The following is a 14,229-nucleotide window of genomic DNA, read 5'->3' on the forward strand; positions in this document are numbered from 1 at the left end:
AAAGCCCTACATTTAAAAGGAGAATGGCTAGTGGGTCTGGCAGAAATAACCTATCCACATACCTGGTACAATATACCTGTCGAATCAGCCTATTTTGAGTATAGACATCTAAAACAACCTAACATGGCTATAGAAAGACAGCACATAGGTTCAGGAGGGTATTATAGAAACCCTAAACAGTTAATAAAATTAATCACCGATAGTCTACGCTTGACGGGTGATAAAAAGGCTGGGATCCTTTTTAACGAAATTAGCAATACCTGTGAGTTTACGGGTTATGGTTTGTATGAGGTCAGGTTCCCAGCAGAGTTATGTTATGTTCTAGGGTTAAACTGTAACCAATGGTATGATTTAGCTAATACAGTTGCACCTCACCCTGCGGATGTTCGGGTGTATATAATCTGTTTATATATTCTAACCTCTCAGACCATCAACTCATAGGCGACGCGTTCGTTCCTCTATTATCCACGGTGCAGATCCGAGGTTCATATGGAGACATAGTGAACATACGTTATGATAAGGTGCATTATTCGAGGGTCTCAAACACTGATATAAATATTATTCAAATAGAAATCAAGACAGATAGAGACCAGTTAGTTAATTTTACGTATGGGAAAGTGATCGTAAAATTACATTTTAAACCATTGAACGTAAGCGTATTATGGAGGCCCATGGCCAACCCAACCGGTTCGTTAATTATTATGTAAATCAGGTGGGACACGGGTTAGCAGGATTCGCCGGTGCTCCCGTACAGTATGGCCGAGGGGTGGGTTCTATTTTCTCAAGATTATTCAAGTTTGTTATGCCTTTTCTTAAAACTGGTATTAACATAGCTAAGCCACATATGAAGACCGCTGCTAAAAATATCGGAAAAGATGTTTTACATCGTGATCCAGAAGGTTACCACTAGGATGCGTGAACAAAGCGGTTCAGGGTATGGTGTGAGGTCATCGAGAGGAAGGATACCGCCTGGATGCAGATCGACAGCCAGGAAGAATAAGGGTTCTTATAAAAAGTAGAACGGTAAAGCTAGGGCCGTTAGTCAGAGGAGACGTCCGACGAAGAAACGTGTCCGTGTAAAGGATATATTCTAACTGAAGAATGATTCACCATCGGTCCCAAGAATGCTCAAGATCCGAGTTGGATATCTTTGCTGCCCCTTATAAACAGTTATCGAACGAACGAAGCGATTATATTGAAATATCACCCATAACAGCTCTAACTAGGGATTCGCCTATAGAATTTCATATACCAGGTGAAGGAGAGAGATACTTGGATCTCAATAATACGTTATTATATTTAAAGGCCAAGATCACTAATACTGATGGTAATAATCTGGCAGCCAATGCTAACGTCTCTCTAATCAACTATCCTCTAAACACAATGTTTAGCCAAGTGGATGTAACCGTGCAGGATCGTTTAATCAGTCAGTCTAGTTCTACACATCCTTATCGAGCTATGATTGAGACATTATTAAATTACTCCCCGGATAGTCTGAATAGTCAGTTTACTGCTGGTTTATTCGCTAAAGATACAGCCGGAGCTATGGAGGATATACGTTTAACAGACCTGGGGGAAATAAGGGGTTGAAAATCAGGGGTCACGAATGTGCTTTATCTCGAGAGTTTCATCTCCTGGGTGGAATCCATTCAGATATATTTTCTAGCGATCGTCTATTGTTAAATAAAGTTGATTTAAAAATAAAGCTCACTAGGGCTAAAGACGATTTCTGTATAATGTCAGCGGCCGATGGGGGCTACATTCTACATATTATTAGTGCTACATTATTCGTCAAGAAGGTTGTAATATCGCCGGCTGTACAGTTAGGTCACGCATCAGCGTTACAGAAGGGGAATGCACTATATCCATTAGCACGTATTAATGTAAAAACTTTCTCGATTCCTATTCATTCGAGAGTTTCAACCCACGAGAATATTTTCCTGGGGTTACTGCCAAAGTATGTAATACTAGCTTTAGTAGAGCACGAGGCCTATAACGGTGTACCTACTAGAAATCCTTTTAATTTTCAGCATTTTAACTTAGAATATGCAGCCTTAAGTCAAGACGGTCGACAGATCCCATCAAAAGCTTATCAGCCTCAGTTTGCACAGGGGAACGCTGTTAGGGAGTTCTACAGTTTATTCACAGCCACAGGCCGACATCTGAAGGATTCTGCTCTGATTTTTGATCGAAGTGACTTTCTAGCCGGATATGGCTTGTATTATTTTATCTGGACCCTGACGAGGATGGGTTAGCATCCTCACCCGCAGCTACAGGGACTGGTAGACTATTATTAAAAAATGAATAATGTAGAATTGCAAACGTTATGTTCAGCCTTGCTGGGGTCTCGTTTTCAAGGTGTATGGGCCTGTGATGAGTTAAAAAGCAATTTACAGAATACACTGATTAGCCCTTTCTATTTTATTGTTAATACAGATCCCAGCAATAAGCCAGGTGTGCATTGGCTCGCTGTGAGTCTTGATAACGAACGAGAGGGTGTCTTTTTTTATTCCTTCTGGCTTAGTCCGAATTCTAAAGCATATCCTTCACACATCAGATCATTTCTACAACAAAATGTTACAGAAGCCTATTATTATTCAACTCGTAGCGTGCAGAATGAACTCTCAGCCTATTGTGGACATCATTGCATATATTTTCTGTGTCAAAGAGCAAGAGGATACAGTCTGAACGATATCATATTTAAACATTATACAGGGGACACTTTGAGAAATTACCTCCTAGTCAGTAAATTTGTCTTAAAATATAAGTAATGTATATTAACATGCAGAGGTATCCATAGACAGGCGTGTTGTAGTTTAAGAATGTTAAATGAACGTATGTAACAAATATAATAAAACACATATTCTGAAAGTATTTATTTTGTTGTTTTTATTTAAAAATACAAAACATAAATGCATTTCACAAACTAAGCCATCTTTTAACAGTAGAACTATCCCTGTATTGTTCATTAAACCGTCTCTTTTTTCTTTGGGGTATAAGACTTTCAGAGGGGAAATTCACGTCGTAGAGAACTCTCTCCTCATTAGCACCATAGCGAGTCTTTAGAACATTCAACGAATTACGGGCCTCTTTATTTCCTATATATGATAAAGGTATATTAACCTCAGATAAGGTTTGTAGAAATACATTAAAGATATTATGTTTAACTCTATGTATTCTTTTATCTGCAATGTTTGAATAACTAATGCAATGTCTGAATAACTAATGTTCAATAAGATTCGCTCTGTGTGTCTGACTTCTGCTTATCCACCTCTGAGAAAAGCACTTCTGCTTATCCACCTACGAGAAAACAGGAAGTTCCTCTGTGCCTCTGCTAAACAGGAAGTTCCTCTATGCCTCTAACACAAGACCAGTTCCTGAAACTAGATGCACAGGCATCCGTTTCTAACTTACTGCAAGAAGCCATTTCCTGCTAAACCATTTAGCCTAGATACTGCTCGTCTTAGTGACCGTCTCTAACTGTTTGTGTAGAGTCAGCAAACGGCACATCCTATTGTCTGCTATCAGCAAAACCATCTCTGTCTGGTGGCGTGCTTTTGATCACATGATGTTCTCTTGTTCTCTCTTTCCTCTGAATAAAAGACTGTAACAGGGAAGTGTCATTTCAGTGTCTTCTGAGGAAGCACTCCCTGCTGCAGCTTGTAAGCTAGAACTCTTGTGTTGTGTTGTTCTTAACTTTTGGTTATAGTGCTAGTTGGGGGCACAGTAAATCCCTAACATAAATTGGTCCTTCGAAAAGCCCGGAGGTGTGAATTCATTGTCCGGCCGGCGATAGCAACTGCCTTTTCTCCCCTGAGTGAGGAATTAACGGGATCCGACCAGACAACCAGTTAACAACAACAGCAGACACAGAGGGTAAGATAGAAACAACATATTCATTGAATAGACACATTGGTAGCTTCTTACCGGAAAAGAGCACTTAAGGTTACATACAAATATTTCTGGGAAATAGTGACGCTTAAGTAAGTGTTTGTGAATATTGTTGTGTATAGGCCTAAGAAATAAATATTCATCTCTAGAACCACAGGTAGCCTTTTACCAGGAAAAAAGGCACTTAAAGTTACAAGAAATATTTCTGGGAAATAGTGAAGTTTGAGTAAGTGTGTGAATATTTGTTGTGTACACGTGTGAATGCGAGTGTATGGTATATTCTAAGAGATACTAAAAGTTGGCTAAGGGAATTAACGTCATGAATTAAAAGATTGGAAAAACTGTGTGAATCATAAACACCACGAGAGAGACCGCAGCGCCTCCTAGTGGAGACCTGTAGAAGCTTGTCTCTCACAGTTTCCAATCGACCAATAGGAGTCATTCATGAGGTTTCTACTGGGTTTGCTAAACTGAAAAAAGGTATATCTGACAATATACATGAGTAAATAATAACCATGGGAAAATCACAGAGTAAAGCTCTCACAGAAGACGAGAGATGCATGTTTCGCAAGGATCCAGAAAATATGAGATACGTAGCTGAATGGAAGAAAAAACATGGGTTCACAGACTACTGTACTACAGAAAGCTGTAAGAAAGTATTGGACGAGCTGAATATGAAAATCATAACCACTACCTCCACGAAAGGACAAATCAAGTATACAGAGCAAAAGATTATTGCACAGAGATGGTTAGACTAAGCAAAGAAAAAAGCAGACACAGATAAGATAAGGAAGCAAAGTGCAGCGCTACTTGGTCTGGCACAAAAAGAGGAGGAGGAGGTTGCTGTCCACACATCCCTGTTGACAGACGAAGTGCAGAGGCTGGTAGCAGCTGCAATGAACAGACAAGAGGCGGCAGCAGAAGCGGCCAGGGTAGCCAGGCGAGGTGAGGAGAGGAGAATAGAACAGGAGACTAAGAAGCGACTAGAGAAAGCACAAGCAGGAGTAGAGGCAGGGAAAAGTGGAGTTACTACCATGAAACAGTCACAAGCAGACCTGTACACAGTAGAAACACAGCTATACCCCACACTGCCGATAGGAAATACAAGTAGTGAACGCCCTCCCCCATACCACACTGAGGTGATAAATAATTTGCCAATGCTCCAAGTTCCAAATCCCCATTATGGAATCGACGGCGATACGGCAAGACTCACAGAGGTGCACCGGCCCTGGGGACACTCTGACATTCTAGAGCATGTCAAGGGGTTACCAAAGCCTGGAGCAGGACCTGATGAATTCATCATCCAGTTGGAGGGGCTGAAAAGGTCCTACCGACTGGACGGTGTAGAAATTCTCAGAATATTGATGGCTGTGTTTGGGAGCAGATAAAATACAAGGGGATTATACAGGCCAAGTGGATGGGGTTACCTTAAGGGACGACGCACTAACCGCCCCACTGAACGCAGTATATGAGCGTATACGAGTCGAGTACAGAATGAGAGCTGACTATGGCAGAATACATGCCACACAACAAAAACCTGATGAATTAGCAGCTGACTTCCTAGACAGACTGAGGCTGTGCCAAACGGCACTTACCAACAACAGCAAAAAATTGCCTTTATTGAGGGTCTACTAGCCCCCCTTAGGGAGTGGCTTAAGAAAAATTGGGTACACTGGAAAACTGGCACACTGACGGAAGCACTAAATTATGCCAGACACGCCACCGAGGTGGAGGCAAGGAAAAAGCAAAAAGTAGCCAAAGTATTCTACCAAGATGATGAGGGAGGTATGGAAATCTTCTACCAGGGCCCTAGCAATTATGGTGGGAGGGGCAGGGGTCAAGGCCAGAATAGAAGGGGAGGCAGAGGCCAAGGCAGAGGCCAAGGTAGAGGTAGAGGCAGAGGCCAGAACCAAGGCCGGAACATTAAAGACGAGACGTGTTACAAGTGCGGAGGAAAAGGGCATTTTGCCAGAGAATGCCCCACCCAAGATAGTGGGGACTACGACGAAAACAACAAAGAATGACTAGGCCGAGACCACACCCCAAACTGCCCTCCTAAACAAGAAAAAATCATTCCAGGCATCCCCCCTGCAAAAGAAAAAAGCGTTTGGACGAGGGACTCGGAGTCTGACTCTGATTCGGAACCTGACCCACCCAATCATGACCCGTACCAAAACACTGACTATATAGACCATAGGTGTCAAACTCACGGCCCGCGGGCCAAATGCGGCCCGCCACGTCATTTGATGTCGCCCCCCAAGAGCTCAGGAATTTTTTTTTTAACATTAATATTGGGTTAGGGTTAGTGTTAAAATAATTGTGGGTTAATGCGTTAATAAAGCTTTGACTTTGACAGCCTTAGTTATTACACATTCTTACACATACATGTATGTTGAACATCTGAGGTATTGATGAAGTAACAAAGGAAAAAAGCCAAAAGCACTTACTCCTCAGACATTCTTTGACAATTTTACATCCCAAAATACAAAAAAGATCCAGGCGGAATAGGTAACAAAGGGTTGAAGAAATATTGTCTGAACTGTCAGATGCAAACTGGCTGTGTGACATAACCGAGCATCTCGCTCAATTGAATAAGAAGCTGTAGGGACGCAAACAAGTCCCACCCAAAACTTGACCAATATAGTTGTGAACTGAGAACCCTTATTTTGTTATTTTTGAGTACAGTTACAGTTGTGTGTTCATGCAGACACATAATAGCAATTTCATTACGAATTGAAAATTGGGGACCCTGATGTAAACAAGTCGAAAGTCTTTCTCTGGTCTGCATCCCCTTAACAATTGTGTGTATTGAGCTGTACTGTACTGTACCCATTCTGCAATCTGTTAATTAAAGTTAATTAAACTATCTTCTATTAGTTGGATGTATGGCCTCTGCAAGGTTGTGTGCAGCCATTTGTTTTTGTAACATCTGCTACATCTGTCCCACGTGTTCTTTGCAGCTCACATTTGTTAGTTCTGCCCCTCTTGACTGTGACAAAAAGGTTTTGAACAAACTTAATGTCATAGCTTGTATTTGATGATATTCTTCTTTGTTATTTACTTGAATGGTTTGATCATTGATTGATGGAGTAATATGGGGTTCTGATAAACTAAAATTATTTGTTAAAATAACATAAGCTAACATATATTTTTACATTTATGCAAATGCATATGCAATATGTATAACTTGAATAAGTAATAAATACAGAAACAACATGTTTAACAATATGTAAATGAGTAGCTACATTTATTTTACATTACATTAACATTTATACGGTCTTTGGCCCTTTGAGGGCAACCATAATGCTGATGTGGCCCTCTGTGAAAATGAGTTTGACACCCCTGATATAGATGTAGGCCTGATATTAGCGTCATATGACCTTAAAAGCAAAGACCACAAGCCCTATATTAGTTTATTGGTGAACGGAGAAAGAGTACAGTTCCTGTGTGACTCAGGAGCCTGCACGTCACTAGTCAGGAAAAGCCAGCCAAAGGCGGAAAAGACAGGAAAAAATATTCGTCAAATCGGCTAATGGCCAGGTCACTCCACAGCAGCTCACAGCACCAGTGCTCATACTGGACCCTATCTCTCAAAGATCAGTTTCCATCCCACTAATAGTGGATCCGTGCTGTCCAGTAAATCTCCTGGGAAGAGATGCACTGGCACTACTGGGACTAGCCCTAATACCAGGCCAAAAAGGTATAACGGTAGTAAGATGGGACCACATAGGAGATGATCACGAGGAGGGATCAGAAATGTTCCTCGTACATGGGAGAGGGACCCCCAGGTATTGGTGGTCACTTGATTTAGTCACTAGAGAACCTATGTCTATCACTAAACAACTAATAGCTGTAGCACAGGAGGCTCTTAAAGGCCCAGCCGATATTCAAAAACCAGATGAATTACATGCAACAATCAGATTCAAAAGGACAACAGGTCCTGACCCAGACTTTGATAAAAAGATTAGTAAATTGGGACCCCAAAAGATAACGTGTGCATATGTCTACTCTGATGGAGTGAGTAGTGTTGTTGATGTCTCATGGCCAAAAATGGTCAACGATCTGGCTACAACCCCTCCACACATCTCGCTCACAAAAGAGCCCGGTACAAAATGGTACCAATTAGGAGACTTTGTGGCCAGAGCTAGAAATCAAGTGAAATGGTATCCAGAACAGACAGGAGGGTGGGAGTTCTCCTGTAACAAAACCCTCAGGAGAAAACCTCTAAGTTGGACGACAGTGACCACTCCCACCGTCCACATGACGGGACAACCAGCCTTTTGATTATTAAGTTTGGAGGAACACCCCGAGCTGAGAGCGCTTCCTCCCTCCTTATGGTCAAAGGGGCCCTCTGATGTGGGACTAATGACCACAGCGTTGCCAGTAACTATTACTCCCAGATCAGACTATAGGCCTGTGACCCGACAGTACCCATTGAAAAAGCAGGCAATGGATGCCATTAAACCAGTAATCTCAGATATGGAGAAAGCAGGTATTATCATTTGCTCACCCAAAGCACAGTGTAATACACCCATATTCCCTGTAGAGAAAGCAATCACTGGCAAATGGAGACTAATACAAGACTTGAGAACAGTCAACAGCGCAGTTATTCCAAGAGCACCGAACGTACCTAACCCACACACGTTGTTGAACAGTTTAGAACCACAGAGAAAGGTGTTTTCAGTCATAGATTTGAGTAATGCATTTTTCTCAATACCATTACACCCAGACGCTCAACATTGGTTTGGATTCACGTTTGAAGGAGTAAAATACACCTACACTCGCTTACCACAAGGGTACAGTGAGAGTCCTTCAATATTTTCAGAAAACATACAGAAATGTATGTCTACCTATATTCCTAAAGAACATAGCCAAATTTGAATTTACGTGGACGATATCCTCATAGGATCAAACACAGCTGACCAATGCAAAAGTACAACACTAGAAGTTCTACAGCATTTAGCAAAAACAGGAAACAAGGTCTCCCTTTCAAAACTTCAGTTTGTGCAGCCGGAAGTCATATATTTGGGTCACCAGATTTCACAGCGAGGTAAACGGCTGCACAAAAACAGGAAGCTGGCAATCTCACAGGCACCAAAGCCACACACTAAACGACAGCTATTGGAATGTGCAATTATTACAGAATTTGGATTCCAGAATATTCTAGGACAACAGCTCCCCTACAGGCGTTAATCTACACTACACAGATGGCTATGACAGATAAATTAACATGGACACCTGAGGCTGACGAAGCGTTCATAACAATGAAAAAAAATGTACAATCAAATCCTATTCTGGCATTTCCAGATTATAGTCTGCCTTTTGACCTGTTTGTGCACAATAACGATGGTCACATGTGCGCAGTGCTCACCCAACCACATGGGACCAAGAGACGTCCAGTAGGATATTACTCTAGTCGACTAGATTCAGTAGCTAGAGCGCTACCACCCTGTGTACAGGCCACCGTCGCAGCAAGTATGGCTGTCACCACAACTGCTGAGTTAGTGTTGTATAGCCCATTAACAGTATTCGTACCACACGCCGTAGATGCGTTACTGCTACAAGCTAAATTAACATTCCTCACAGCAGCCAGACATTTATATTTGACAGCCACTCTCTTGTCACAACCTCACATAACATTGAAACGATGCACCATGTTGAATCCAGCAACACTCTTGCCAACAGCAGAGGATGGCTCACCCCACTGTTGCATTCATGAAACAGACCACGCTACCAAACCCAGACAAGACATGCATGATACACCTCAACAAGGCTACATAGACGTTTTTGTTGACGGCTCATCGTCAAAAAATCAGTATGGCAAAACACATACAGAATTTGCCGTAACAACAATAGATACACTGCTCATAGGAGGAAAATTATCTTCACACCTGTCTGCACAGGCAGCTGAATTATCAGCCATAATTGCAGCCTGCAAATGGGCAGAGGGTAAAAAGATTAACTTGTATACTGACAGCCAGTATGCATTTTCTGCCGTCCATTACTTTGCACAGTTGTGGGCACGCAGAGGAATGATTACCTCAACAGGAAAAGCTGTGACTCATGGGGAACTACTGAAACAGCTCTTAGATGTGGTCTCATTACCAAATTCACTTGCATTGTGTAAATGTGCCTCACACAAGACAGACACCTTGTTGATTACCACAGGAAACAATTTTGCAGACAAAATGGCGAAATTAGCAGCCGTGGGGAAAACCCCAAAGACACATGATGCTTTCTTAAGTGACACGTCTGTAAACACGCCCATCGATTGTGAAATCCTACTAGACATGCAAAATGCTGCACCCATACTTGAACAACAAGCATGGGCGCACGCAGGCCCAGTGAGAAACCCCAGAGGACTTCTCACTATACAGGAAAAACTTGTTCTACCTAAAGCTATGTATAAAACAGCAGCTGTATTGAGTCATGGGCTAAGCCATGTCTCAACAGGAGGGATGGTGTCACAAGTGATGAAAGTGTTCTATGCTCCTAATTACCAAAACTATTCAAAAAAAAATGTGTAGAGCATGCTTGATCTGTTGTAAAAATAACTTGCAAGGTGGCTGCCGACCAAAAAGAGGAAGTTTCCCCAAACCCACATACCCATTTCAAGTAATACACATGGACTTCATAGAACTATCTCAAAACGGTAAACTAAGATACTGCCTGGTAATAATTGATGCATTTTCTAAATGGGTAGAAATATTTCCAACAAAGGATTTAACAGCACTTACAGTAGCAAACATACTGTGTAAAGAAATCTTCCCAACTCATGGCATTTCATCCATAATACGGTCCGACAACGGAACACATTTTGTGAATGAGGTCATCACGCTTTGCTCACGAACGCTCGGTATTGAATTGAAAAACCACTGTGCTTACCACCCCCAAAGTGCTGGACTGGTAGAACGCACAAATGGCACTCTGAAACAAAGACTGAGAAAATGTGTAGAGGAAACAGGAAGACCATGGCCAGACTGCTTGCATTTAGTAAAAATGTATATGCGAGTGACACCCACAGCAGAAGGGTTAATGCCATTTGATATTCTGCCTGAGTCCTTATCTCTCCCACAGGTCAGCGTTCTCAAACCAGGTGACCAGGTGCTGGTAAAGGTGTTCCGGAGAGCCAACTGGGCAACACCACGCTGGGACGGCCCATTCCAAGTGCTGCTAACCACGCCTACTTCAGTGAAAGTGGAAGGACGGCCCTCTTGGATCCATCAATCACACTGTAAAAAGCTTGAATTCCTGCCCAATCTCGACGTGTAGGAGGAAGTCCAGCTACAAAGGGGGTCATTCCGTTAGGGTTTGACCGTCTCAACCCTGGTGAAGAAAACAACTAATCCTACACAAATTAGAAAATGGGGAAGGTTCTGATTGTGATAGCTGTGGTTACAATGATAGTTACATGCACAGTAGTACTCACATCATTTCTGTTACATCTCTACCTACCACTGGTTCCTAACGATGACTATGATTCAGAGACTCCAGGGCCCTCATTTATCAATGTGACGTACGCACGGATATGTGCTTAACCCGTGCGTACGACCATTTCTAAGCAAAGTGTGGGATTTATCAATTTGAACATGAACTTGACTTTGTGCGTATGTCTGCGCACAGCCCAGAGCATGCTTAGCTGACGCCCTGTGGTAGAATATGGGGACTGCAGACGGACGGCATAGATCAGTTGCATGCATTAGTTTCAACGCGGAAATAAGCTTGACTGACGTGTTCTGTATGACCCCCGTAATTCATTATAGTTCATTGTGAAATAGTGATATTAGTGTAATTATTGTCAAACCCTAAATAGCATGTGGAATAGGTCTTTCTCTCCGAATGAATGCAGGTTTATATATATAGCGTTATCGGGTGCACTGACTGCGCTCGCAGGAACTGTTTTCAGAGATAGCATCAGATAGGGATGAATGAATGAATGAGGGGCAGTCTAATTGCAGAGAGAACATAATATTAACTAGAGTCCACTACCCGAGACACCTCCTTCATTTGTACCGCAATTTGGGACCCAAATTGGAGCTATAAGCTTAAAAGCTTTTCCATGCTTATTTGAGAAGGTCCAGCTGCAGAGCCGGAGAGACAGACAGCAGAGAGACAGACAGACAGACAGATAGACACTGTTCCACAGTGTGTGTGTGTGTGTGTGACCACTAGTCTCCTAGTAGAGACCCCCCCCCCCTCTGGACCACCTCCTAGTAGAGACAAGTTTTCTGAAATGTATGTTTATATATGCAAATGAGGCACTTCCCCATTAAATATGTGGACATTTATGGATGCAATAAGGCAAAATGAAGTAAAATAAACAACTAAATGTGTGTTATTGACGTTTTATTGTCACTAGTTTCATAGAAGACATGTTTAGGAAGCAAAATATAACAAAATCTCAAAATCAACAAAAAAAGTATATTTGCCTATTCACCTGCAGTGTCTCGCCTTAATCCTCATCTTCGTCTTCTTCCTAGAGAAGTCTCTACTAGGAGGTGGTCCAGAGGGGGGGGGGGGGCTGAGTCTCTACTATTAGACTAGTAGTCACACACACGCACACACACACACACTGTTATGTACCAGGAGCCTGATCACTCCTGGGTCACTGTGCATGCAGGCCTGATCACTCCTGTGTCACGGGGCATGCAGGTGAGGGCTGCCAATTAGCTAATTAGTGCTGATTGGTTACCTGCTGGGAGCTTTAAAACCAGCCCTGGTAACACACATGCAGGGTCTGTGTTTAGAAGAGTGTGGGTTAACAGATAGATAGTCACGTTCTTCCAGTCCTTATCCTTTAGTTTACACTAGTAATTCCTTGATATAGTAGCACTTTGAGTTAACACACAGGTTTTGGTGTCGGTTTTGCACATAGGTTGCGTGCCTTTGAGCCAGGGTCTTAACAGTTGGCGGCTCGTCCGGGATATTTACCCCTAGAAATTTGTTTGGTGGTTTTTTTTTTGGGTGGTACACGGGGTGTCATGGTATTATGGTTTGGGTGGTGTTCGTTACATATTGTGTAACGTGGGGGCTTGAGCCGTTTCATCAAACAGGTGAGTATGCCTTATTTGTTTGTAATTTTTTTTTTAACTTACATTTTTATTTGCATTTTTGATTTACAAACATCTCAGACAATACAATTAAACAGACAGAAACAATAAAGAAAAAATTATAACATCAAAAAGAATAGTGATGCACCGATGTGAAAATGGTGGCCGATACCGATAACCGACATTAATATTGCTGTTCTGGCCGGCACCGACATCCACCGATGTCGACATCTCTGCACAGAAAACACTTTTTTATGATAATCAAACAAAGAGCTACTTTCCAAAACGCATACTTTTTTTTACTTTTGTAACTTATTTTCAGAAATTACTGATATTTTGAAACAATTTAAGGCCAAAACATGTAAAAAGAAAAAATAATATTAAATTTTAATAATAAAAAAAAAGAAAAAATTATATCGGCCCATATCGGCCCTATCTTGATATCGGGCCGATACCGATGTGTAAAAAAAAACGGCCATATCGGCCGATATTATGTCAGCGGCCAATATATCGTGCATCACTAAAAAAGAAAACAAAAATAAAAGAAAGGGGGTGACATGGGTTCAACGGTCAATTCTATCTTTACCTTGTTTATTTACATTTCAATTTATTTTATAGTTCCCTTGTTCCCTTTTCATTCTTTTTTTTAAACAATATGTTTATAGGTATTTTCTTTTTTTTTTCAGTTTAACAGCATCAGTTCAACAACCATACAAAAGGAAATGCTGCCAACTGCCCCCCCCCCTCCCCGAGTTACAGAAAAATAGATGCATATTAACCCCCCCCCCCCCCCTGAAAAAAATATATAAAAAAAAAAATCGGCCAGACCCCCCCTCCCTTCCCCCAGACTAGGACCTCGACAAATTCATTTTTTTCTTTTTTTTTACACATTTTGAGAGTTTTGTAAACCCAGTTACACCCGTCTAACAGGTGCCCATACTTCTCCACCAAACAAATAAATGTCTACCATTACATCTTTTCTCTTCAAAGAGCAACTAATAACATTTACAGTATCATTCATTGCAATATATACCCTTCAGAAAGACAAAGGGAGCTTCAATAATAGCCTATATCATCAACCTACTATGTAATCTGTTCTAAGTATTGCCTAAACCCAGCCCAGCATTTATCAAAGAGACGTGGTTTTTTCTTAAGATTGAACATTATTTTCTCTGATGCCATGTACGAAGAGATTTCACTAAGCCACATAGACATGGGGGGGGATTCAGCACTTTTCCACAGCATGGCAATACACTTGTTCCCTGCAATCATGGCCAATTTAATGATC

The sequence above is a fragment of the Notolepis coatsorum genome (genome assembly GCF_963971535.1).
Source record: "Notolepis coatsorum genome assembly, chromosome: 3".
Classification (NCBI taxonomy): domain Eukaryota; kingdom Metazoa; phylum Chordata; class Actinopteri; order Aulopiformes; family Paralepididae; genus Notolepis; species Notolepis coatsorum.